This window comes from Chrysemys picta, unplaced genomic scaffold (genome assembly GCF_011386835.1).
Source record: "Chrysemys picta bellii isolate R12L10 unplaced genomic scaffold, ASM1138683v2 scaf1200, whole genome shotgun sequence".
Taxonomy (NCBI): Eukaryota; Metazoa; Chordata; order Testudines; family Emydidae; genus Chrysemys; species Chrysemys picta.
In genome coordinates, this window is record NW_027053907.1 from 10,001 (window position 1) to 14,040 (window position 4,040).

General features: G+C 71.1%; 1 non-coding gene across 1 annotated transcript; it reads right to left on the minus strand.

The window, feature by feature from the left end:
- Positions 1 to 3,637: 3,637 nt before the first annotated feature.
- Positions 3,638 to 3,756, minus strand: LOC135979760 (5S ribosomal RNA). Its single transcript, XR_010597006.1, has one exon. It is a non-coding gene; the product is annotated as a 5S ribosomal RNA (ribosomal RNA).
- Positions 3,757 to 4,040: the final 284 nt, after the last annotated feature.

Below are 4,040 nucleotides of genomic sequence, written 5' to 3' on the forward strand. Positions count from 1 at the left end.
GTGTGTGTGGGGGGGGAGGCTTAGCAGTCTTCCCCCAGGCTGGGTGGGGGCCTGGCGGGAGGCGTCGCAGTCTTCCCCCGGGCGGTCCGGTGGGGGAGGCTTAGCAGTCGTCATCAGGGCGGTCCGGGGGGTGGGGGGAGGCCTCAGAGTCGTCCCTCGGAGAGCCGGGTCGGCGGCGGTGGCGGGTGTCAGGCTTTACGTCCAGCCTCCGGAGGGTGAGCGTCCTCGGACGGGATGCAGCTGCCGCAGAGAGGCAGCCTCTGAGGCAAGGAGCGGAGCACCGAGGCTGGGGAGAGGGGAGCAGGAGCCGGGGGCTGGGGTGGGTGGGTGGGGGGGGCGTTCAGGACAACCGATCAAGCCCCGGGAAGCGGCTGTCAAATGTTCAAAGTCCCCCCCGGGACAACAGGTCAAGCCCTGGGAGGCGGCTGTCAAATGTTCAAAGTCCCCACCGGGACAACAGGTCAACCCCCGGGAAGCGGCTGTCAAATTTTCAAAGTCCCCGTTCGGCCACCAGGTCAACCCGCTGAATCTACTGGGTTGACCTGGCGGCCGGTTTGCTTTCCGGCCACCAGGTCAACCCATTGGATTCGACGGGTTGACCTGGCGACCGGTTTGCTTTCCGGCCACCAGGTCAACCCATTGGATTCGACGGGTTGACCTGGTGGCCGGTTTGCTTTCCGGACCGGATGTCACCCCACTCCCAGGGCAGCGCGGCAGTGGTGCTGAGGACCGCAGAGGGGGGGCTTAATAGTCGAGAGGGAGCAGGTCCGGGGGAGGCTTAATAGTCGTCCCCCGAGGACTCCGGGGGCCAGGCTTAATAGTCGTCCCCCCGGGCGCTCCAGGGGGAAAGCTTAATAGTCCTCCCCCGAGGATAGGCTTAATAGTCGCCCCCCGGCCAGTCCGGGGGAGGCTTAATAGTCGTTCCAGGGGAGGCTTAATAGTCATCCCCCGGGCAGTCCGCGGGAGGCTTAATAGTCGTCCCCCGAGTGCTCCGGGGGGCAGGCTTAATAGTCGTTCCCCAGGCAGTCTGGGAGAGGCTTAAGAGTCATCCCCCGACAGTGTGGGTGTGGGTGTGGGCGGGGGGGAGGCTTAGCAGTCGTCCCCAGGGCGGTCCGGGGGTGGGGGGAGGCCTCAGAGTCGTCCCTCCGAGAGCCGTGTCGGCGGCGGTGGCGGGTGTCAGGCTTTACGTCCAGCCTCCGGAGGGTGAGCGTCCTCGGACGCGATGCAGCCGCCGCAGAGAGGCAGCCTCCGAGGCAGGGAGCGGAGCACCGAGGCTGGGGAGTGGGGAGCAGGAGCCGGGGGGGAGGTGGGGGGCGTTCAGGACAACAGGTCAACCCCCTGGAAGCGGCTGTCAAATGTTCAACGTCCCCACTCGGCCACCAGGTCAAGCCCCGGGAAGCGGCTGTAAAATTCTCAAAGTCCCCACCGGGACAATAGGTCAAGCCCTGGGAGGCGGCTGTCAAATGTTCAAAGTCCCCACCGGGACAACAGGTCAACCCCCGGGAAGCGGCTGTCAAATTTTCAAAGTCCCCGTTCGGCCACCAGGTCAACCCGCTGAATCTACTGGGTTGACCTGGCGGCCGTTTTGCTTTCCGGCCACCAGGTCAACCCATTGGTTTCGACGGGTTGACCTGGCGGCTGGTTTGCTTTCCGGCCACCAGGTCAACCCATTGGATTCGACGGGTTGACCTGGTGGCCGGTTTGCTTTCCGGCCCGGGTGTCACCCCACTCCGAGGGCAGCACGGCAGTGGTCTTGAGGACCACAGAGGGGGGCTTAATAGTCGAGACGGAGCAGGTCCGGGGGAGGCTTAATAGTCGCCCCCCGGCCAGTCCGGGGGAGGCTTAATAGTCGTCCCCCGAGGACTCCGGGGGCCAGGCTTAATAGTCGTCCCCCCCCGGGCGCTCCAGGGGGGAAAGCTTAATAGTCCTCCCCCGAGGACTCCGGGGGCAGGCTTAACAGTCGTCCGCCCCGGGCGCTCCAGGGGGAAAGCTTAATAGTCCTCCCCCGACAGTGTGTGTGTGTGTGTGTGGGAGGGAGGCTTAGCAGTCTTGCCCCGGGCGGTCCGGTGGGGGAGGCTTAGCAGTCGTCCCCAGGGCGGTCCGGGGGTGGGGGGGGGGGGGAGGCCTCACAGTCGTCCCTCGGAGAGCCGGGTCAGCGGCAGTGGTGGGTTTACGTCCAGCCTCCGGAGGGTGCGCGTCCTCGGAGGCGATGCAGGCGCCGCAGAGAGGCAGCCTCCGAGGCAGGGAGCGGAGCACCGAGGCTGGGGAGAGGGGAGCAGGAGCCGGGGGCTGGGGCTGGGGGTGGGGGGCGTTCAGGACAACCGGTCAAGCCCCGGGAAGCAGCTGTCAAATGTTCCAAGTCCCCACTCGGCCACCAGGTCCACCCCAGTCTAGCAATGGGGTTGACCTGGCTGACGGCCGGTTAGTATCAAGGTAAACTCACCGTCGTCCACAGGAGGGCAGCTCTCAGGCCGGCCGGCTGCGGCTGACTCTGGGGCGGCGCCCGGTCCCGGCAGCGAGGGGCGGGGGGCGCGGAGCGAGACGGGGCTAACCGGGGGGGGGCGCCTCCTGCGACTTTGGGGGCCGCGGGTCGTCAGTGGCGTGCAGGCCGGGCCTCTCCCGGGGGATTCGGGGGGGCGGTCCTGCGGGCCGGGCGCAGGGGGCTCGAGCGAGCCCGGGCCGGTCCGCCCCGGGGCCGGGGTCTCCGCCTGCGGCTCAGGGGGGCGCGGGTCGTCGGGGGAGGAAGCCCGGGGGAGCCGCACACCGGCCCGCCAGGCCAGGCCTGGCCTGGATGGCCGCGGGGGGATTCGGGGCGGTCCCGCGGGCCGGGGGCCGGGCGCAGGGGAGGCGGGGGGGCCGAGCGAGTCCGTCCCGGGCCCGGGGCCTCCCCCTGCGGCTTTGGGGTCCGTGGGTCCCCGCTGGAGGAAGCCACTGGGAGCTGGACACCCGCCGTCCGTCCCGCCAGGCCAGGCCTGGCCTGGGTGGCCGCGGGGGGATTCGGGGCGGTCCCGCGGGCCGGGGGCCGGGCGCAGGGGAGGCGGGGGGGCCGAGCGAGTCGGGCCCGGGCCCGGGGCCTCCCCCTGCGGCTTTGGGGTCCGTGGGTCCCCGCTGGAGGAAGCCGCTGGGCGCTGGACACCCGCCGTCCGTCCCGCCTGGCCAGGCCTGGCCTGGGTGGCCGCGGGGGGATTCGGGGCGGTCCCGCGGGCCGGCGGCCGGGCGCAGGGGGTCCGAGCGAGTCCGTCCCGGGCCCGGGGCCTCCCCCTGCGGCTTTGGGGTCCGTGGGTCCCCGCTGGAGGAAGCCGCTGGGCGCTGGACACCCGCCGTCCGTCCCGCCTGGCCAGGCCTGGCCTGGGTGGCCGCGGGGGGGGATTCGGGGCGGACCTGCGGGCCGGCGGCCGGGAGGGTCCGGGCCAGTCCGCCCCATGCCCGGGGTCTCCCCCAGCGGCTTCGGTGGCCCCGGGGGGGGTCCTCCGCGGAGGAAGCCGGGTGGGTGGGGAGCCGGACCCCAGGCGCCCAGACCCGTGACCTGCGGCCGCGACCTCCGACTCGGCAGGAGCGACGAGGGGCTTTCCGGCCCGTCCCCCCCTCTCCTTCCCCCCCAGAAAAGGAGAGAGAGCTGACTCGGACCGGGAAAAGCTGCCTACGGCACCTGGGATTCCCAGGCGGTCACCCATCCAAGTACTAGCCAGGCCCGGGACGGTTTACCTTCCGAGATCGGACGGGATCGGGGGCGTTCGGTCCGGTATGGCCGTAGGCACCCGGCCCCGCGCCTCCTCGCCCGCTTTCCCCTGCCGACGCCCGGGCCTGCCGCACGGTGAGCCCCGGTCGGACTGCCCCCCCCCCTGCGGCAGGGCCCCCGTCTCTCGCGGGCCCGGTCCTTTTTTCCTTTTCGAGCTCCGGGGCCCGGGCTGGCCGCCAGAGCCCCTCCGCCCGCCCTCCCCGGCGTCGGGGAAAATACTGTCCCGGACTTCCAGTGCGCCCGATCCTGTCAGCCGGGGGGTGGGGAGGGGCAGTCCCTCGCTGCGGCCGGGGAGGGTGAG